Source organism: Sarcophilus harrisii, chromosome 4, assembly GCF_902635505.1.
Source record: "Sarcophilus harrisii chromosome 4, mSarHar1.11, whole genome shotgun sequence".
Classification (NCBI taxonomy): Eukaryota; Metazoa; Chordata; class Mammalia; order Dasyuromorphia; family Dasyuridae; genus Sarcophilus; species Sarcophilus harrisii.
The window spans coordinates 279,862,445-279,886,346 of NC_045429.1; the positions used below are offsets into that span (position 1 = coordinate 279,862,445).

The 23,902-nt window shown below is 36.4% G+C and overlaps 1 protein-coding gene across 2 annotated transcripts in view; it reads right to left on the minus strand.

Annotated features, from left to right (window-relative positions):
* KCTD20 (potassium channel tetramerization domain containing 20) overlaps positions 1-15,483 on the minus strand; it is a 76,401-nt gene extending 60,918 nt beyond the window's left edge. Inside the window, exon 1 of one of the 2 annotated variants that reach the window (XM_031964975.1) lies at positions 15,328-15,483. The gene's annotated coding sequence lies outside the window, so the exon portion shown is untranslated. Of the gene's footprint in view, positions 1-14,896; positions 15,229-15,327 lie in introns of those variants that run through there. The other variant, XM_031964976.1, reaches the window with a different exon arrangement.
* Positions 15,484-23,902: the final 8,419 nt, after the last annotated feature.

Consider the following 23,902-nt stretch of genomic DNA (forward strand, 5'->3'; position numbering starts at 1 on the left):
CAGAATGCTACTTTAAGCTTTTTTCCTTTAACCACATATATTTTTTGCAAGAAATGCAACTCTGGATGATAAACGTAGCTATTTGACAAATCCCTAGGCAAATTATTCTTTCATTAGTCATGATGCTATCCTTGCTTTGTACATTTAGTTTGTCTGATGGGTCACAAATACAAGTCAAAGATCAAGGATTTGGGGGTAACAACCATTCTCAAGCCCTGAAAATTAGTCTAGCCTAGAGATGTCCATCTTGATTGAACAGAATAGGCTACTATGTTTAGAAAGGAAATGAGTTTATTAAATGTAAGAGGAAGTGAAAAGGTAATAATGAGGTGAGATGAGCTCACTTAATTCTGCAGCACTTTGGGCCACAGTATTAACACAGGTGTTGCCAAGAGAAAAGGTCCAGATGTTCAATGTGTACAGGGTAGTAGGTAACACAATTTGGGGAGGGGAGATGGATGGCCTCAAGAACAACAGCTATAAAGGAAACAGAATTCCTGAGGAGGTGAGGTTCAAGAACAAAAGATCCCTTGTTCTTCCATATCTGCTCTACAAAATGACAAGACTCTCAAAGTAGTAACTCAGAGCAGTTGTCTACTCTGCCATGTTCTTTGAGACTGAATACTGAGATATAGAAGGAAATAGTTTTGTTACTCTTATGTTGAATTTTACTTGTTTTTAGAATCTCTCTGGGGCAACTAGGTGGTACAATGGGCCTGGAGTCAGGAAGGCCTGGCTTGCAAGGCCACCTGTGTGACTCTGGGCAAATCACTTCACCCTGTTGTTTCAGTTTCCTCATTTGTAAAATGAGATGGGAAGGAAATGGCAAACCACTCTAGGATCTCTGCAAAGAAAATTCCAAATGGAAGTCATGAAGAGTCAGGACCAATTTAAACAACTAAACAACATTCAGAAAAGGCAATCTTAGAGGGATGGTATTAGAAACTGGAGGAACCTGGAAATGCAACAACGAAAGATATTGTTAGCAGCCAGCATCTGTGGCAATGGGTCCCAGCAATGGGTCAGGTCATCTGTTTCACTGGCATTCATATTGTGAATAGGAGTCCCTTTTTTTGCTGTAGAGGACTGTAGAATACTGCCAATTTGCTATCTAACTTAAATCTTGCCCTACTATATTTACATAATCAAGTACCATTTACTGTGAGCTAAAGCTCTTTGCAGTGAATAATAGTGAATAACTTCCATAGTGTGCTAATAAATCCCTTGGCAGAGGAGGACATATCAGAGAAGACATTTACATCCCACTAAGTGGGCTAGTGGAGTTCCACAAGATCCCTGAGCTTCCTCCTAAATTTACAAGATCCTCAAATAGAGTTGGGAGAAGACTTCTATAATTAACATTATCAGCTGCTGTCCAAGGAAAACATGAAGGTTCGTCTACCTAAGAGCTTCAATCTATGCACATTGGACACTACTTGGCAATCTTGGGGAGAGAAAAATGTGTTTTTGGCAAGAAGGAAGAAACAGGAAGTGTCATTGAGAGCTAGATCTTAAATTCTGTTTTTGAAGTTGAGGAAAGATTATTTTAAAATTTTCCAACCTCATTCCCATGACCTTTTCCTATTCTAAAGTCTATGGAAAAACATTTGGAGGGTTATGAAAGTTTAAGTCTCAAGAGGCAGGATCAAACTGGTCAATGTTAGCAGCATGGATGGAGAAACTGCTAGGGGACGAGTTAGGGGGATAGGTATCACGGAAGAATGAGGCAAGGTTGAAGTTGAAGGGAAGGGGCATAGGTAGTAAGATTGGGTAGAGGAGATCACAGATGAAGAAAGTTCTTTGAGGTGTCCAGAATAGGAATACAAAGGAAGAGAGGGGAGTAAGAAGGAAATAGAAGAAATGCAAAGGTTGGGAGGCAGTAAATTGGACTGGCTTTATACTACTCATTCAGAAATGAATTTTTAAAATTGGAGTCTCAGATTGGGTTTGATGTGGATCTACTTTTTCTCTTGCCTTCATTTTGAGCAATGGGCAACAATTATGTCAAGGGTATAATTTTGGACATCCAAATTTTGAGCAATTCAGTCTTAGACTTTTTCAAGGGAATCCTTAAGGCTAAGAGATGATATTTTTCTGTTTTCACCTCATTTGGTCTACCTTCAGGTACCAATAATGAGAATGGAAATCTTCTAGGCAACCTCTAAGGTGAATTAATTTGTATTGATGAAAGGAATCTTCATTTGGCCATTACTGACTCAGATTCTTACAGTTATACCTATTACAAATAGGACAAAGGCCCAAAAAATGTTTTAGAAACAAGCCCACTGGGCAGAAGATGAGGTGTCCAAGGAATATGAATACTTTATGGATGCCCATGTTTCACTTAACTTTCAGGATGAATCAGTCTATGTCCAGAGAAACAGCTTTATAGAAGAGCTGAGAGAGAGACAAGGAGAGGAAAGGTGAAAAGAGGAGAGCCAGACCAAAGGAAAAAAGATTTATTAGCATACCAAGGATCCTACTTACTAGAATCATTTTTAGTTTTCCCAGGAAATGGTAAATTTCTTATGTAGCTATGCAGCAAGGGAAGATTTAGGTATAATGGGTACTATTCTGCCATACAAGAAAAGCTGATTATTGTACATTTCTTGGATTTCCATAATGAAAAGGTCAAGTTTGTAGCATCATCAGCTTGCTTTTAGCCAGGCTGTTAGTTCGTGTAACCTGGCTTGTGGGTCTTGCAGATGGTTGGCCAGAAAGTCTCTCTAAGAGAAAAGAATGAGGCCGACATTTTAGTCACACAATAGATTTCTAAAATAGCATGTCTTTTTTCCACAGTGCAAGGGCATAATTTTCAAAGGTACAAATTTTGCTTTTCCTTAATAAGTAACATGGAGTAGCAGAATCTGTGGGGAAAAAATATGGGCCTAAATCCTGCCTCAGAAACTCACTCATTGTGTCAGCAACAAGAACCCACTTAACTTTTTAATTATCCCATCTGTTAAATGGGGATAATGATACTCTTACTTTCTAGAGAATAGAACAGCTGTGAAGAAAAGGATTTGCAAACATTAAATGTATAAGGTTAGGAGGTAGGGCAGAATAAAAATAGCTGGCATTTATTTATACAGCCTAAATTTATGCAGCCTTAAATTATAAAGTTTAAAGCACTTTACCAATCTTATCTCATTCGATAGTCACATCAGACCTGGGAACTAAGTGATAATACTACTCCCATTTTACAGATGAGGAAATTGAGACAGACAAATTAAGACTTGTTTTAGGTCCTATAATTAGGAAGTATGAGGCAGTTTGTTGGTTATGGTCTTCCCACTCTAGCATTCTATCTACTGTGCCACAAAGCTGCCTCTAGATGGATATCCCGAGTGTTACACAAATATCCATAAACTATTAAAAGGCCCATGAAATACGGAAATATGTTTTTAAAAATTGCACATATTAAAACTGTATCAGATTTCTTTCTATCTTAGGGAAGGAGAGATAAGGGAAGGAGGGAGAAAAATTTTAAACACAAAGTCTTACAAAAATGAATGTTGAAAACTGTCTTTACATGTATTTGGAAAAAAAATAAAATATTATTGAGAAAAAATATAAAAGGTCTGGGAAGTGGGCAGATCTTTCTGTACAGGATCTATAAATGGGCATGAATAAGAATTGCTGAAGATAACACAGATGAGCTGGGATTTGACTTAATTGTTAAATGTTAAATTGATAAGATCGCAGGTCTACTGGAGCACAAATTTCATAGAAGGGATCATAGGTCATACTTAATTTTTTTCTGGTCTGGACTTGTGCTTTCTTTGATAAAAGGTAATCCCAGTGAGGAAATTCTTTCTTGCCAAAGCAGATCTGCAGTTTCTCTCCTGTCATGCTGTCCTTCTTATCACTTCCTGCCTATAACTACAATTGCCTGCTGTTTAGTTTTCCTGCTTCCTGTCCATCTTCCATTTAACTGTCAAATCCATCTTTCTAAAGTACAGATCTGACCATATCACCCATCCTTATTCAATAAACTTCACTGACAACATTTCTCCTCTAGGATCAAACACAAAAATCCTGTCTGGAGTTCCAAGCCATTCACAAACTGCTTCACCCTACCTTTTCCAGACCTCTTATCCCTTACATCCCATCCTCAATAACAACTGGCCTCCTGGCTGTTCCTCAAACTGGACACTCTATTTCCCAGCTCCAGACATTTTCACCAGCTGGCCTTCATGCCTAGAAGTCTCTCTTCATATTTCCACCTCCTAGTTTCTCTGGCTTCCTTCAAATTCCAGCTAAAATCCAACTTTCTACATAAAGTCTTTCTTGATTCCCCTAATTCTAGTGTCTTCCCTCTGTTGATTATTTTAAATTTATCTTATATATAGTTTGATCATGCATAGTTGTCTTCATGTTGTTTCCCTTATTAGTCTGTGAGCTCTCTGAGATCCAGACTGTCTTTGCTTTTCTTTGTTTCTTTGATGCAAACAGTAAGTGGTCAATAAATGCTTACTGACTGACCAACTTAAAGTCTTGGAGTTCCCTGTCCAGAGCACTGAGATGTCCAGAACACAGAGCCACATGGCCAGTACAAGTTAAAGGTAAAACTTGGAATCCAGGTCTTTCTGATTTAGGGATCAACTCTTTATCCAGTACACTACACTGCTTCTCCCTTCTCAACTAAAAGTCCAACCAGTGTCTGGCCAAAAACACTCTGAAAATGGAAATCCAGAACTTAAATGAGGGGAATATATTCTTTCCTTCTGTAAGCAAACCTTTTGTGAGAAATAAGTTGCTACCCAAGCATATTAATAACAGTAACTGTGAAACATTTCTCCCATAAACCTGAAATCATCCACAAATACACATGGACTCTGAAGGAAGAACAAAGGAAGAAAAGGAGGGAGGGAGGGAAGAAGGAAGGAATGAAGGTAAGAAGGAAGGTAGGAAGAAAAAAAGAAGGAAGAAAGGAGGAAGGGAGAAAGAAAGGAAAAAGTGACTGAAAGTAGGAAGGAAGGAGAACAAGAGAGGAGGGATGGAGGGAAGGAAGGAAGGAAGGAAAAAAGAAAGAAAGAAAGCATTATTAAGTGTCCACTGTGTGTCAGGTATTGTGCTAGCAATGTGGGAAGAATCAACAATTACTATAGTAGTGGACACATTTGTAATGAATTGCTATTCAGTCAAGACTAATTCTTCATGGATCACAGAATACTAATACAATCCATAGAGTTTTCTTGGCAAAGATACTAGAGTGGTTCACCATTTCCTTTTCCAGTGTCTTAAGGAAAATGGATTAAGTGACTTGCCTAGGGTCACACAGCTAGTATGGTGTCTGAGGCTGACTTTGAACTCAGGTTTTTCTCTCTCTTGTGGGATACACATATGGCCAAAATCTTTTGTAACCCATATCTCCAAGCACAGTGCTTGGCACATAGTAGCCCTAAAATGCAGTAAACAGAAATGAGCACAAAACTCCAGATAACACAAGATCAAGTCAGATTATACAGGGGCTACCTAGTCCCGTGAAATCTTAAGTCACATTGTTTAAGTCATGTTGAATTTGTTGTACATTAAAAACATACACCTCTTTTTCACATGAATTCTGGTCTCCCTTTATCTTTCTCTTCTTGCGCTTGGGGAAGATAATTTTTAAAAAATTATTTGAATTGGAATTGAATTTAAAATTAAAAATTTGAAAGCTTATTTTCTAGACGAAAATAAATAGCTGTTTCACTCTTAAAGATCATGAAAATTCAGCCAAAAATGTACAGAAGGTAGAGATTCTATCAGTAGGCGTATACAACAAGCAGGTCATTGACACCAAAAAAGTGCCACATACATCAACATATTTATAGCATCATTTTTTTTGTAGCAGCAAAGTACTGGAAACAAAGTAGATTCCTATTGACTGAGGAAAGCTAAACAAATTGTGGTACATGGATGTAATAAAATAATACTGAAATGAAGGAAATGATGGACATGATGAAATCAGACAAACATGGAAAGAGTAACATGAACTGATATAGAGTGAAATAAGCAAAGCCAAGACAATAGAAGGTAACTATTAAGAAATTCTAATAAACAAATACAATCCCAAAGAAGAGATATGAAAAGATGCTTACCTCACCCTAGGTCCCCCTTCTTTTGCAGTATTAGAGGAAAGACCCATGGATGTGAAATATTATATATAACTTGAGGTTTTTTTTCAATGCATTGATCTTATTTTTCCTCTATTTCTTCTTCTTTTTTTTTTTAATCCCCCCTTATTTGTTGTAGAATTATTCTCTGAGAGGATGTAAGAGAGGAATACACAGGTAAATGTAAGAGATGCAAAAATCAAAGATATCCATAAAATTCTATTTTTTAAGTGCAAATGGTGGTTAGGTTGAATAATCACTAAAATCTGAGTAGTGAATGCTAGCAATCGCATTATATAGGCTGGGCATTTTTACTTCCAAGTATTTCCTGCTCTTTATTTTTATCTCTGATGAAAACGATGACTCTGATAACAAAGATAAAGAGCAGCAGACAAGGGAAACAGAAGCCTTGTACAACCAATTTTGCTTCCTACCTCCTTCTTTAAACAATACCAGAGCCAGACAGCACTAACTTCAGATTCAGGCTTTAAGATCAAATCGGACCTCAGACAATTACAAGATATGTGACCTTGGGCAAGTAACTTCAACCTGTTTGCCTCAGTTTCCTCATGTGTAAAATGAGCTAGAGAAGGAAATAGCAAACCACTGTAGTATCTCTGCCAAGAAAACTCCAAATGAGGTCACAAAGAGTTGGAACTGACTCTGCATTGAACAGCAAATATTGTACAAAATGGAGAGCAACTGTCTGTCTACATATAAAGGAGCAGGGAAGGCAGTAAGCACCTACTATGTGTCAGGCACTGGACTAAGCATTTTACAAATAGGATTCTATTTGGTATGAAAAAAAATCCAAGGTCCTAAAACCTTGCCACCCCAAAACAAGGTAATATTGTAATTAATGAAACAAATGTTATTTGGGAAGCATTAAAAGGAGTATGGATTGTAGAAACAGTTAAATAATCTCCTTATTATTCAGCCCTAATCAGATTAAAAGTACCAGGATATATGGCAGGCATCAACCAATCTGTATTTATTAAGCACTAACTATGTCCTAACCACAAAAGCTATATCCCACAACAAAAATGATCCTAAGAATTTGGGAGGCACTTAGAAGGCACAGTGAATAGAACACACTGGAATGGAAGTCAGGGAGACAAGTGAAAATCCTACTCAGATACTTACTAGCAGAGTCACCCTGGGTAAGTCTCTTAAACTCTGTCTACGTCAGTTTTCTCTTCTGTAAAATGGATCTAACAATAGCATCTACCTCCTAGAATTCTTGTGAAGCTCAAATGAGATAATATTTATAAAGTACTTCAAAAACCCTAAAGCATTATATAAATACTGGCTATTATTATTAGATGATGCAAAAAACCCAAAATGATGTTTAAAGGGTTAAAGACAGGCAATAACAAGAGATTAGAAGCACTGGAATGCTTCCTCTTAGACAAAGCTGAAGAGAGACTTAAGAAGCAGAAGATTAAGATGGTCTTTTTTTTTCCCCCTTTGTAGCTAAAGACAAAATGTAGGAAATAAAGCAATATGAGGAATTTCTAGAGAAATGAATTGCCCAATATGGGAAAATTATCTTCTCTGGAAGGCTTTAAAACCAATGTTTGAAAGGAAAACATATTTTGCTTCTTCAGTTCCCTTACAGATACCATAAATTCTGTTTCTATGACTTAAGGGATGAGCCTATAACCCTTGGACCATGTCCACAGGAAGCCACCTGATCATTCCCAGTGGCCTGAAATACACTGAAGATGCTTATGCTTGATGCTAGTGTGCCAAGCCTTGCTGTTTGTTTCCTGAAATAGCTGTGAGAAGCTCTTATATTTTTCAATCCTCTGCAAATGGTTTACCTGACTTGCCTCTAACTTAAATGGCTCACTATGGCAAGGAACTCATTTTGCAGAGAGTTACCAATATCTTTTCACTATACCTGCCTTAACTCATCTATTATTTTTGAGCAACCTGAGAGCTGTTTTTTACTTGGAAAGCAGCTCAAAGAAATATATTATCTCTTCTTTAGTTGGAAGAAAACCTGGTGATGGTTCTAACCTGTCAATGAGGTCAGGGTGGCAATGCAGGCTGAACTGTGGACAGGAGTATTGTCAGCCAGCCAGGCCACTGAGGCTGGAGCTGCGGGTGCCTTGGGTGCTAGGAGGAGGATTATATATGCTTCCAGGAAACATTTCCTCTGTAAAGGTGCCAAGGCCATTTGTGTGTATTTGCTAGCAGTACCAAATGTGCAGTCCCATGCTAAAAAAGGCTACTTGACATATAAGGGGAGGAGGTAATTTTAAAAGATTTCTATTCATTAAGTATGATTTTAATGTACATGTAATACACATAGATAATGTATATATAAGTGACTTTGATTAAGATACTATTTGGAATTTCCTCTAATAAAAAATGTTTCTTTTCCTTGCCACTAGAAATACATAATAATTTCCCTAAATCATCTAACCTTCATCTCCAAACATTTCCTCTGGCTGCTTCTCCTCTGCTTTAACTATTAACCTCCCTGGCTTCTTTTAAATCCCAACCAAAATCTCATATTTTACTGTAAACTTCCCCTGTAGTGCCGTTCAGTCATTTCAGTTGTGTCTGACTTTTTGTAATCCCATTTGAGGTTTTCTTGGCAAAAGATACCCATCAATTTGCCATTTCCTTCTACAGCCCATTTTATAGATGAGAAAACTGAGACAAACTGGCTTATGTGACTTGCCTAGGGTCACATAGCTAATAAGTATCTGAGGCCAGATTTTAACTTATTCCTGACTGTAGACTCAGTGGCACTCTACTGTACCACTTAACTGCCCTCTTAATTCTACTATCTTCTTTCTGTTAATTTCCTATTTATCCTGTAACAGCATCTTGCTTTGTAAATATTTGTTCTGAATGTTATCTTCCTAATTAATTTGTAAGTTCCTTCACGACAGAGGCTGTCTTTTGATCCTTTTTTTTTTTTCTTTTGGTATCATAAGTGCTTCACAATCTCTGGTATTAGTAGTGCTTAGTAATGTTTATTGACTGACTGATTGATCATCCTCCCATCAATTCCCTAACTTCAAATAGCCTGATAATAGATAGAGTCTAACACTGGGAAATGATAGGAGACATCTGAATTTACAGATCTGCTAAGTCTAACATTATCCCTAAAATTCTTCACTAATTTAGTAAATTAGTAAATTTGTTTAAAAAAAAAAAAAGCATTCACACATCAAACTTCACTAATTTAGACTAACTAATAAGAAAACCAGTCACAATTAACTGAAAATCTGAAGTATAGATTATGTGAAAAGAAACACAGTGAAACAGCATTATACAGTAGAAAGAGCACTGGTTATATGGTCAGAGGATCTGAGTTCAAATCCTACCTCTGGTATCTGCTATTTGTAGGGCTTCTGGAAACTTGCTTTTTTGTGTTATATCATACTGTGGACATGATGTTTGTAATCCTCTAAAATCCCCAGATTTACATTCCCATCCATTTCCTTATCTCTAAATTAAAGGGGGTAGACTGGATGAGCTCAGCTCTACATCTATGATCCTGTAAATTATATGTGTGAAAATATCATTCAGTAACCTAATTTAGACTAAAGTGGTGGCAAAGGGCAGCTCCAATGAATTAAAGGTGAGGAGTACAGAACAGTTGAAGAGAAATACTAAGTGGTACAGTAGATAGATGACTGACCTTGAAGTCTGTAAATCCTGCTTTCACTTCCTCCTGACTTTGTGACCCTCAGAGGTGTAAGTAATGGGAAGAGGACTGGAGAAGAAAGGAAAGGGAGAAGAGGGAAGAGAAGGAATGGGCGGGAAGAATAAGTGAAAGGAGCAAAAGAATGTAGAGAAGAGGAGAGGGGAAAAATAAAGGAGGAAAGAGAGAAGAGGAAAAGAGAGGAACAGAAGAATAGAGAGAAGAGGGAAGAGAGAAAGAAAGGAAAGGAAAGAGGGGAGAGGTGTCAAGAAAAGAAAGACAAGAAAACAGAAAAGAAGAGAAGAAAAGGCACCAACCTGCTTCGGTAAAGGAAGCCCTTCACTATAGGAGTTTCCTTTGTCAATGCTATCACAAGCCCAATCCCCCTCCCTATGTCAAGTAAAAAAAAAAAAAAAAAAAAAAACTAACAAATTAAGCACAGAAACATTGTTAGAATATGCTATTACAGAAGTCTCTCAAACTGACATTTGTGAAAAGTAAAACTATTAGAAAGGAAACAGAAGATGCATACATTGGTTTCTAGTTTAATGCTCTAGCAATCTGTGGTGTTTAACACTTTTGTTAGTGAAAGGCATAGATGGCCAGGCTACATCAAACTTATAGATGACACAAACCTTTAAGAGATAGTGAACATGCTAGATATATTGAGACTTTTAAATAATTCTTAATAGGTTAGAACATTGGGCTGCAACTAGTTAGATGAAATTTAAGATTTGGGCACAACTAATCATTTACATAAATCGAAGATGGAAAAGGCAGGAAATTCATCTGCAAAGGATCTAGAGGGGGAAAAGGAATTAGAGAAATACAAACTCAAAAAGTCAACATGTGTTATGACAGCTAGAATCTAATGATGCAATCTCAGACTGAATTGAGAGACAGACTGTCAATCAACCAACAAGCATTTATTTAGCACCCATTATGTGCCAGATACTATCCAGAGCTAGGGATAACTGCACAATTGTTGTCCATCCTGCTTAGAGTATTTAATTCCATCTTGGACACCAAATCTTGGAAAGGGTACTCATAATAATAACATTTATATAAGACTTTAAGGTTTGCAAAGCATCCTACATATGTTAATTCATTTAATACTCACAACATTGTAAGAAAAGTACTACCTTCTATACTGTGCAGTTGGTTTGGAAAAAAATAAGTGTCCTGATTATATTTTATTCTGTTGCATATCATTCCTCCACTTGTTTCCTGGAACAAGGATCAAAATTAATCTTACCAATTTAATATTAACTAACATTTATGTATAACTTTTAGATTTGCAATTTTGTTTGTCTTTGAGTTGTTTAAGTTGTATCCAACCCTCTGTGACCCATTTTGAAGGGGGTGTTGGCATAGATCCTAGAATGTTTTACCATTTTTTTCTCCAATTCATTTTACAGATGAGGAAACTGAGACAAATGGGGTGAAGTAACTTGCCTAGGGTTAACACAACTAATAAGTATCTGAGACTGTATTTGAAGTCAGGAAAATGAGTCTTTCTAATTCTAAGTCCAGTGTTCTATCCATTGTACCACCCAGTTACCCCCTAGCTTTACAAATATTATGTCTGATCCTTAGAAGCAGTCGGTAAAAGAGATATTTAGATCCCCAATTTACAGATAAGGAAACTGAGGCAGACAGAAGGTAAGTGACTTGCTGGATTTAAACTCAGGCCTTCCTGACCCCAAGTTCTGACTTCTAGATACTGTACCACCTAGATGCCTCTTACTATAGGTATGAGTCAGTGTACCTCCTCTATTCTGTTCGAGATGGGCAGTGAGGATGATGATCATGTCAAATGAGAATCAGTTGAAAGAACTTGGGAAGAGGTTTAACTTGGAAGAAAAAAGATTGGGGTGGGGCAGGCAGAGGGGAAGAGTAATAGAAAGATAGCTGTTCTTAACAGGAGCTAATAGCATTCAGATAGCACTTTTAAGTTTTGCAAAATTAATCTTCAATAATTCACATGTCATTTGTGAGAAGTGTTTGATTTATTCTACTTGGTTCTAGAAGCCAGAATGAAGAATGATGGGAAATTAGATTTAATATAAGGTAAGATTTCTCAACAATGAAAGCTATCCCAAACTAGCATGGGCTACTTTGGAAGTCTGTGTCACTATTCAAGTAGACTGGATGTCAGATGTATTGTGTTGTGAATTGTTCACATATGGATCCTCTGAAATGATCCTGACATCTCTTTCATCTCTTAAGATTTTAGGAATGATATGTTATTGCATAATAGCTAGCTATGAACTCTTAGTCTCCAAGAAAAGAAAGTCACAAGACAGCCTCCCTTTAAGAAGGGAGCCCTTCTCTCCATCATTCCACAATCTTTTAAGAAATGCCATACCAACCCATATGTACAAAAATGTTTGTGGCAGCCCTTTTTGTAGTGGCTAGAAACTGGAAATTGAAGGGAAGCCCATAAATCAGAGAATGGCTGAATAAATTGTGATATATGAATGTTATGGAATATTATTGTTCTGTAAGAAATGACCAGCAGAATAAATACAGAGAGGTTTGGAGAGACATACATGAACTGATGCTGAGTGAAATGAGCAGAAACAGGAGATCATTATACACTTCAACAACAATATTACATGATGGTCAATTCTGATGGAAGTGGCCTATCTTCAACAATGAGAGGATCCAAATCAGTTCCAATTGATTTCTAATGGCAGCTACCCCAGAGAAACCAACATTGGGAAATGAGTATGGACCACAACATAACATTTCCATTCTTTCTGTTACTGTTTGCTTGCATTTTTGTTTTTTTCTTCTCAGGTTATTTTTACATTATTTCTAAATCCAATCTTTCCTGTGCAACAAGATAGCTGTATAAATATGTATACATATATTGTATTTCACACATACTTTAACATATTTAACATGTATGGGACGACCTACCATCTAGGGGAAAGGGTGGAGGGAAGGAGGGGAAAGTTGGAACAGAAGGTTTTGCAAGGGTCAATGCTGAAAAATTACTCATGCATATGTTTTGTATATAAAAAGCTAAAGTAAAAAATAAAATTTAAAAAAAAAGAAAAGAAATGCCATACCAGCTGGGTATAGTGGTATACACTCATAATCTCTGCTATGAAGCTGAGACAGGTGGATCTCTTGAGTTTGGGAGTTCTGAGCTGCAGTGATGCTGATCAGATGTCCACACTAAAGTCAGTTTTAATATGTGAGCTCTCAGTGGTGAGGAACCAGTCAGTTGACTAAGGAAGGATAAACCAGCCCGAATTGGAAAAGGAGCAAGTCAAAGCTCCTTTGCCAATCAGGGTGGGACTACCCATGAGCATAAGAAGATCAGGAGACCCACTCTTTTTTTTGGGGGGGGGGGAAATATACTACTATACTAATAGTTTAGTTGAATGTTCAATTTCTGTTAAGAGGTACAAAGTGACATTTTTGGATAGGGCATGGATTTTGTATAATATCAAACATAAAAGTTAAGAATACCACACAAAAATTCTTTAATAACTTGAATCTACAATCCATGAATTTATCTAAACTTAAATTTTTTTTTCCTTAATCTGTTGATTTCAAGCTTCAAGGGACTGGTTCCTTATTGAGTATCTCAAGATGTGGTGAACAAAATATGTGCTTCATGAATTTATAATTGATCATTTTAGCCTGTAGGATTCTATTTTTAAGTCTATCCTCAAACAAAAGTACCTTTAATCAGCTTAGCTGTTCTCTGATATGTTTTTCTTGGGGTCTAGAACTGCAAATGTATGTGATATTTTAATAATGCTGACAAAAAATATTTCCAAACTTCTCTAACTGCAATCATCCTTAGAACAAAATGCAGGCGGAGGATGGGAGAGGATAGAGAAATCATGAGGCTCGGGGTTACAGAAATAATGCAGGACAGAGACAAAGAAATGGAATTGAAAATGATGAATGACAGATCTAGAGCTGGAAGCATTCACATGAGGAAACTGCTAAGTGTCAGAAATGGGATTTGAACCCAAGTCCCTTAACTATAGGAATGACAGAAAATGGCCAAACTGAGACTGGAGAGATCAGTAACAGAGAAAGAGATCCTAACAGAGATGGCAGATATCATCAATTATGTTTAAAGGTTAAGCTTTGATCTTAAAATGAGAATGATTAGGGGATATGGGAGTGCCCAGTCTAGCATCAGACATAGTATAAAGCAGAGATAATTCTGGCAGGAGCTTTAAGAAGTCGGATTTGCTGGCAAACATCTCTGAAAAACAGGGGATACCTTAAGTACGTGAGAGTACTGACCCCCCCCCCTTTTCTCTGGCCATCCCACTTCCTTTTCTTTTTGAGGGTCAAGACTTCTAATCAAGCTCCAAAGAGACGAGGAAAATAAAGGTTAGAAACACATCATGAATGCTTTATTCTTCCAAGCCATTCTCCTAAAAATCCAGAAGTGAACTTTGCCCCCAGAAACATCAAAGCCAGACCGGCTTCCTAGCAATACTTGGTCTTTTAGGTATTCCTCTTTTTTTTTTTGTACTATTTATAATTACAGAGTGACCACAATGAATAGAAAACTAGACTCAAAAGTAAAAAGGCCTGGTTTCATGTTCTACCTCAGTACTTCTGTCTGACCATCAGTAAGTCACTTAACTTTTACACGCTTTAGATAACTAGGACTATAAATTGTACTGAAATTGCCAAGGGAGTCCCCGTGGGTCCAGTCCCTATCCCTCTTTACAATTAATTTCCTACGTGCATAATGTATCTATAGTAGTTTTATATAATAAATTAGTGCAAATAAGGCACTTAAAAGTTTGTTTTCATCCGCAGATTAAGCATTCCTGCCTGTCATCTTATTTATGCTCTTTGTCAAGGGGGATTTGTCAAATCCCCTTCTATTATATACAGCCATGGCATCATTTAACCTAGGCAATCTCAAAACCTAAAATACTTGAGATCTAAGCAGAGTCGGGCCTTGCTAACCTGAAAATAACAAATTTTCAATGAAAATTAAAAAAAAAAAAGGGGGGGGGAGAGTTGGTTTTTTAAGTTTAAAAGAAAACTACTTTAGAAGTCCCGTCTTGGGGGCTTCGGTGATACAGGTCAGTAAGGTGTGGGAGCTGGGGGCGGGGTGGGGTGGCGAGAAGGGGGCTACCGATAGGGGAGGGTCCGGCGAACTAGAGGCCCCCCGATACGCAGTCTGGCTCCTCATCAGATCCGTCCGTGCATATACAATGTCTCAGGACCCAAGGAAACAACAAAAGGTAAAACTCCGGTGACTTCTCATCATTTCCCCTACAGCTAAGCAGCGGCTCACGAGGAAGTTTCGCCGCATACGAACGATATTCTGCTTAGATTTCCTGTTCAGAGCTCCCCGCGCGCGCGGGTCGGGCTCTCGCGTTCCTGATCAGCATCTCTTCCGAGGCGCCCGGGCGAGCCCAGCCTCGCACCGCAGCTCGGTTTTCCGCTTCTGCCCCGCGCCCCCGTCCCCCGGCGGAACCGCGCAGCAAGACTCCGCGAGGGAGCGCACAATAGGAAACTTCCCGGCCCCTCCCCGCCCTCCGCCGCCCTCCGACAGTGACTTACTTTTCACTGCCGGGCCCCTGGCCGCTCCGTCATTCTGGGCACCGGGAATCGCCCTTTAAAAGAGGAAAAGGCTGCGCCCCGGTCCGGCGCCCCAGTCCCCGCTGTTTATGCTGCAGTGGCCACCCTCCCCGCCCCTAGCTTAAAGCCAGACGGCTGAGTCACAGACGTGTGTCAAAGTAAAAGTCCTCGCGAGCTAAGAATGCTGGGAAGGGCTTTTGTTTACAACTTGAAATTTCATAGAGGGAAGAAATTCACCTTCTTGTGGTCTGTGGCTCCCATTTCTGGGAGCTCTGAAATTGACGTTGTTTTTTTAAAAAATCTATTTCATCTCAGTTATCCTCTCCTTCCCTTTATATACTATTGGCTATGCCTTTCACAGACCAGCCCCTCTCCCATCTTCCCGGGCTTAGACCGCTGTCCCCTGCCAGGGATGCTCTTGTTGGTTTTTGGGCTTCCTGCAAGACTCCTCTTCTGTGGGCCCTTCCCACTCCTCCAACAACTAGTGATTTCCTTTTGAGGTACTCTTCCATCTATTGTGTACATACCTAGTTATTTCTCTCCCCTATTAAAATGTGAGCCCGGAATCTTGAGCGCTGAGACTAATTTTTTGCGCTTTTTTTGTTAAGTGATTCATAAATGTCATTTCTTGAATTTCATTATTATTTCAACGAATAGAAATCTAAATTTAAATTAGATTTAAAACTAAATGCTTTTTGAGCAGTGAATTAATTGATGGATTGATTTTCCATTCACTGTATAATATTGCTCACTTTAATTTTCTCTTGATGTAATAAATTGAAAGTTGACCTATATCACTGCTGTAGAATATCGGCCATTTTCAAGCTACATTTTTTACAAAAAAAATAAGATTTAAATGTTTTAAACTACAAACAAGTGTATAAATTAAATCATCAGTAGAAATAATGCAAAAGAAAGAAGCCCTTCTTCTATTCCATTCAAAACTTAAGATTATATACAATGTAAGATCAGACAGTAGCAGAGCTGGAATTTTCTGCTTTTTCACCGAGTCAGTTCAAAAAGAAATGCAATCGATATAATCAATTTTAAAAATCTACTAAAAAACAAATTAAGGACTTGCAGCTCAATTTAATAGCCAATATAATCATCATCTACATTTCTTCCTCTAATAGTGGAATAATCATTTAAGATTGAACATATCTTTCAGTTACAAAGATTTACAAAAATTACAAAATTACAAAAATGACAGCTATCACAAGTGATAGTGAATAATAATAATTGCTGGTGTTTGTAAGTCCTAAGACTTACATAATGTTTCACAAAAAAAAATTTTTTTTTAATTTAATCCTCTAAGCAACCCTGGGAGGTACATATTATTGTATTTCCATTTTACAGATGAGGAAATTGAAACGGAGAAAATTTAAGTGACTTGCCTCAGATCACACACAGCTAGTAAACCTCTGAGGCTGACTAAACTTAGTTCTTCCTGACTCAAGGTCCAGCTCTATCCATTGTGGTCACTAAGCTGTCTCTGTAAACCAAGGGTGGGTTGTGGATTCATATCCCACTTCCGACATATCTAACTACGGGGCCTTCCAATTTACCTTTTATATACTACAGTGCCCATTCAAAGGGGGATAGCTATACTGATATTTATTGAGAGTTGTGTTGTAGGGGTGAATGAGTAAGGGAGGAGTCCCAGAAGGTTTGTGGTGGCAATAAATAGGATAAGGATATAGGTCACTCTCCTCACTTCAACAGAAAACACCCCAAAAATTAAAATAAAATTTAATTTGTATGAATTAAAGAGAAATCATAGTGTTCTCAATATCAGATTTAAAAATTAAATACATTTTTCTTTATATAAGTGAACTTTCTTGTTAGCAGTTTTACTGGTGGAAAATTTGCAAAGATAAAGCTTGTCAATGTAGATTCTGTCCAGTAGAGAGTTTCTGTGTAAATTGATAACATGTTTATCTCTCACTACTTACATTATCACTTTACAAACTGCCTTTTCTTATCCCCTATTCAGTAGGCATGGGTCAAAATAGTTCACATCCCCACAAAAACAGGGTTTGTGTGTTTAATTCTTAGAAATAATAATGAAAAGAGAGGTGGCATCACACAGTAACTAGAGAACAAGCATAGGAGTCTGGAAGACCTGGGTTCAAATTCCATTTCAAAGGCTCATTGGCTTTGTGACACTTTGAAAGTCGCCTAATCTTTTAGTACCCTAAGCAATATTTGAAGACTATTTTTTTTTTAATTTTTAGAAATTTTTTTTAGTTTTAGAAAAGGTTCCAATCTGTACTTGTAGAGGATAAATTTTCTTATTCAGGAATTCTCTGAACCAGGTTTCATTCTAATGAAAATAATGGTAGTTCTTAAAAATTAAAATAATTGAAATTATTATCCAAAACATATAATTGGACAAAATAGTTTGATAACTTATTTTATTTCTACTTCAACTACCAGTTTTTCTTTTTCATTTTACATAATTTACATTTTAAAATCTTTTTAGCTATTTATCAATTGTATTTTTTAAAAAAAGCTAAATTTCAGTGATCAGTTCAAAGTCTTTTTGGCCTTAGTTTTGTTCATCTCTTCATTAATTTTCCAAAAGCCTACCTTATTATTTAGTTGTGGATTTTAGATTTGCTGTTCAAGTTTTTGAAATTACATATCCAATTCATTGATTTAAAACCATTTAGAAATATAAAATTTTAAAATTTTCTATTGTTTCCATAATTTGTGCTTTGACCCTTTAGTTCTTTAGAATTATATATTTAGTCTCAAGTCATTGTAATTCACTCTTCAAGGGTCCTTTCTTCAGTATATTTTTTATTGTATTGTGATCAGTAAATGATGTGCTTAATGTTTCTGCTTTTTACATTTTTGGTGAGGCCTTTGTCTTAGCACAAAGTCAATTTTATCAAAGGGACACAAACAGTATATAAATATCTTTCTATTCCCATTCAATAATTGCTAGATTTTTATCATCTCTATTTTCTAAACATTTCTATTCTGTTCTTAACATATTTTTTTTGTTTGAATTTGCCTAGATCTAAAATGGATTTATTAAAATTTCCCACTAGTATTCTGCACTAGTGTGCACTTTCTGCTCATTTCCCTATTTTACTTATCATCTGTTTGCATGTTGTATTCTCTAAATAGAATCTATGCTCCTTAAGGGCAGGGACCTTTTTTGTTTGTCTTGATAGTTTTAGAATCTAGTTCAATGCTTTGCACATAATAGCAGTTAAAAAATACTTGCTGAATTGGATTGATTTGAACCAGAAGTTACCAGATAGCCTGCCATCTTGTCCTAGGGACAAAAATTTCCATCTCTGATATACCTCCCTTTTGTTATCAAAGTTAGTTATGTCTATTGTTTTATGTTTCAAGAGACCTTTTATGATCAAAATTTATGTATGAGATACTTTACTGAAAAAAGAATCTTTTAATCAATGCTTTTTTAAATGGTAAGAAACAATATACATGATAGGATTTATATTCTTTATGCCTTTCAATTATGCAATTGTGAAGATATCTGCATTAGAATATCCTTTTCAATAGCTTATTGCCTGCTTATATTTCAATTGAAGATGTCATATACATAATTGAGGATAACATATGCTTACATATGCATATACATATACATATGCTTGTATAATTTTTTAAAAAGAGTTTATGAGATTAGAAATTAGTCATATGGGCTAGCAGTTTTTGATCTCTCAAACACCTGTTCTTGATATTAGAGTCCAGGTATGATGGCTCTATTTTCATTGGTGGAGAAAACAATTGATAACAGAAATATTCATAGATCTTTTCTATTTTTCATATCTTTGTTATTTTCCTTCCAGTTTCATACTATTAGAATGACCTAACTCTGGGGGATCTTATATTAAGTTTTTGGTAAAATTCTTTATCCTCCATATTGCCCATCTTTCCATTGATGTCAATACTATTAAATTATACACACACACACACACACACACACACACACATATATATATAATATTGATTTAGTTCAAGGGATCTTACTGAGTACTTTATAGAATTTCTTTGTTTTCTCATCTTCTGTAATAGAAGTAAATTATAATTGTCTTCATAGTTGTCTTTTTAATACAAGGTTAAAAAATCCAAATAACCCATGAAATGATGTTCCACATACAATGATAATCAACAACAAGCTTCTTTATTTCTCCAAGGAGAATCTACAAGTCATTTTTCCATTTAACTATAATTTCTTTTTATGTTCCAGATTCATTAGGACAAGAATGTCTTTAATGTATGATTGAATACTTCTGATTTTACTTTCAAATCCTTCTACTGGAGGCTGAAATCCTAGACACCCTAAATTATCACTTCCCACCAACTTTGTCTTAATCTCTCCTGACAACTTTATATCACTCGGTAGCAGACCTGTTTTTACTTCTCTTAATGCCTGTACATAAAGATGCTTAAAATTTTCTAAAGGCATAGCATACGATAAGATAATGCTCCTTGTCATGGAGAAATAAATCCCCTACAAGTGTGACTTTTTAAAAATTGGTATAGGTTTTACCTGGAATTTCTCTAGCTTGCCCCAAAAAGGGTTTTGGCAAGATGCTTAGTCTTTAAGCAACAAAATTATCCTCCAAGTGTTACATTGAATATACTGTTCGCTAAATATGCGATTTCATGTTAGAACTCAAGCCAAAAAATATTATGTAAAGGATAGATTTTATTTCCCCCAGTAGAAAACACATAGAACTAGACTCTAAGTTCTATAAATAATAGAATAAATAATCAAAGCACTTCTTATCTTTTCAAAGGAACATTTACCTACCAGAAACTTTCTATAGTCCAGAACTACTCTGAGTTCAGGCTTCTTGAAAGGAAAAACTCTTTATGTTTCCAAAGCTTTAAGCAACTTTTTTCATTCATTCAATAAATATTTATTAAACACCTGTCATCAAGCAAAAGACAGTCCCTGCCCTCAAGGACCCAGAGAAGACATGCAAAAAAATATATGCAAAGCAAGCTATAAACAGGATAAACAGGAAATAATTAACAGAGGGAAATTACTGAAAATAAGAAGGATTAGGGTAGGCTTCAGAAGGTAAGATTTTAATTGAGATAAAGAAAACCAGGGAGATCAGTAGTCAGAGTGGAAGAGTGGGAAAGGGAGAGCATTATATTTATGGAGGACAATTAGAGAAAATACTTAGAGCCAAGAGATAGAAAAATGCTTTCGTTTGGAACCCCTAAATATTATATCCCTAGACTAGGAATATTTGAAGAGATAGATATAATTCTAGAAATTTAAAAAAAAAATGAGTGAGGGAAGAAGCAAGAACTAAATAAAGCTTTTTGCTTGTTCCCCTCAAGGTGGGAATCACAATATCCCTTGGAGAGGTCTGGGTCAAATTCCAGAAATATCAATTCATGCCATCTGTGGACTAAGTGTATATATTTGGACAAACTATGTGGACATACATATTTTACATGTGGGTCTGCATACCTGCATATATATAGTACTACCCTTAAGTTTATCCTATACCCCCAATTAAAATGTCAACCCTTTTTTCCCTCTATATACATGCCTGAGATGTATCTAGCCCCAAATCAGACATAGTATTAAGAAGAGACAAGGGCTCTGCTTTGCTATCAAAGTAATTTTATAAAGATCTGACCGTTCCCTTTCTCTCCCTCTGCCCCCTCCCCCTCATTCCAGATGCTCCTGATTAATTGCAGAAGGAAACATAAATTTCTCTGTTTGGCATTTAAGGCTGTTTATAACTAATATTCTTCCTACACTTAATTTTCTTATATCTTACCCCTCTCTGCACATTCTGTGATTTGGCTACAGTGAACTCTTTGCTTTTTAAAAAATTAATTAATTTAAAAACATTTTTTCTGTTTAGACATGTACATTCATTTTTTTTACACATTTCTTTATGAATCATGTTGGGAGAAAAAAATAAGATCTAAAGAGAAAAACCATGAGAAGAAAAAAAAAAACAAGAAAAAGAAAAGAGAGAATATAGCATATGTTGATTTACATTCAATTTCCATAGTTTTCTCTCTGGATGCAGATGGCATTTTCCATCCAAACTTTATTGGGATTGCCTTGTTCAAGTAAATCTTTCCAGGCCTTTTCTAAAATTAGCTTATTCATAATTTTTATAGAACAATAATATTTCATTACTTTCATATACTACAACTTATTCAAGTCAATTGATGGGCATCTACTCATTTTCCAATTCTTTATCACCACAAAAAGAGCTGCTACAAACATTTTTGCACATGTAGATTCTTTTTCCTTCTTTTATGATTTCTTTGGGATACAGACCCATTATGGCACTGCTGGATCAAAGAGTATAAATAGTTTTATCCTTTGGGTATAGTTCCAAATTGCTCTTCAAAATAGTTGGATCATTTCACAATTCCACCAATAATGCATTAATGGCCCAGTTTTCTCACATCCCCTCCAACATTCACCATTATTTCTTCTTGTCATTTTAGTCAATCTGGGAAGTGTGAGGTGGTACCTCAGGAACTATTTGCTTTTTTTTGGAACATGCCGTTCTTATCTCTTGTCTCACTGCCTTGACACAGGTCTTTCCACATACCTAGAAGGTTCTGCCCCATCAAGAATCTCTACCTCCTAGTTACTCTAGCTTTTTTCAAGACTTAGCTCAAGTTGCACCTTCTTTAGGAGATTTTTTCTGATCTCCATAGCTGCTAATTCCTTCTCCTTTTCAGATGACTTTTATTCCATGTGAATTTTCAATATATCTACTTCAGGGTTGAGCTAGAGCCAGCTCTAAACAGCTTTTAAGAATCCATTGTGAAATTTTCAATGTCAATTTTTAAGCATCATTACAAAATTACCGATTGATTTATTGTTTTGTTGATTGTCTGGGCTTACAAAAATGTTAATAATGCAGATTAAATTTAAAGGCTTAAGAATGCTTTTTTCTTAATGTTAAACATTTATCAGTATGTGCATATGTGAACATTGCTTGAGCTCAGCAGGAGTTGCAGTAAAAGATTCAGAAAATGAAATAATCATTAATCTGGAAAACTGCTTATTATAGGTTGATGATGATGATGTTTAAAAGATTGTATGTTAATTTTAAATTAATTAATTAATTAATTGTTTATATAGTAATGAAGAGCCTCTTCACTATCTTCTCCCATGCACTGAGGCCCCACCACATCATCCACTTTGTCTCTGTCTGTCTGTCTCTTAAGCTTAATACAGATATTACCAATATTACCAGTGAGAGTCTGGAACTGTTGCTACTCCCTAATGCCACTTCACTGTGGGTGACCAGAGAGAAGGAAGGAAAGCCCAGGCAGGGAACATCATGCATTTCCAGGTTGGCACAGACCCCTACACTGTAGGTGCTGGGACACAGACCAAGGCCTGGAGGTTTTGTCCCCATCATCTCCCCTTCCTACTCAGTTACCCTTAGGTCATATAACTTCATCAGAGCAGATTCTTTCTCAGGCTGGAAACATCTTCCCAGAAGGAAGCACAAACTTACTTTAGATCATGATAACTGGCATTCAAATAATTTAAATTTTGCAAAGAACTTTACATCTATTATCTCATTTAAACCTCACATCACCCATGCTAGTGACTTATATGCCTCCATTAGAATATATGCCCCTTGACAATAAGAACTAGTTTTTGATAGGGTGTGTTTTTTGGTTTTTTTCTTTTCTTTATATCCCTAGTACTACAGTTCTTGATGCATATCAAACATTTAAAAATGCTTGTTGACTTAATTAACTTACTGACATGCACCAAACTATTTAGAGCATCACTTTTTGTATAAGCAAAGAACCATAAATAAAGTGAGATGTTCACAGGTTGGGCATAGCTAAATGAATTATGATACATGAATATAATGGAATATCTCTGACCTATAAAAATGATTAATATGGAAAACATGAAAAGCATGGAAAGACTTATATGAACTGATGCAAAAACAAGTAATAAGAACCAGGAAAACAAAATGCACAATGACTACAGTGCAAATGGTAAAAACTCAACAAAAAGGATATTGAATAGTGATGATAAATTGATGAAGTTGTTATTGTTCAGTCCTTTCAGTCATGTATGACTGTTAGCAACCCCATTTGGGTTTTTGTTGGGGTTGGCAGAGATAATGGAGTGGTTTGTCATTTCCTTCTCCAGCTCATTTTCAGATGAGGAAACTGAAGCAAGCAGAGTGAAGTGACTTGCTTAGGGTTATAGAATTAGTAAGTGTCCAAAGCCAGGTTTTAACTCAGATCCTTCCTGACCAGACCTAGTATTCTAGCTACTGTGCCACCTCACTGCTCCTGATGATAAAGTATGGCACCCCCAAAAATAGGAAAAATGTGCCTTCCTCTTACCTTTGTAGAAGTAGGGAGAGCTGTATGGAATACACTGTATTGGTTGATGCATTGGTTTTTTCCTGGTTTTTTTTTTTCTTTCTTTGTTATTCTTTGTTGTAGGATATGACTTTCTGGATAGAGGGACAAACTGACTGCCAACTTTACTACTTAACAAAAATTGTTCTTTCTAGTTCTAACCACCAAATCTAATAGCATTTTT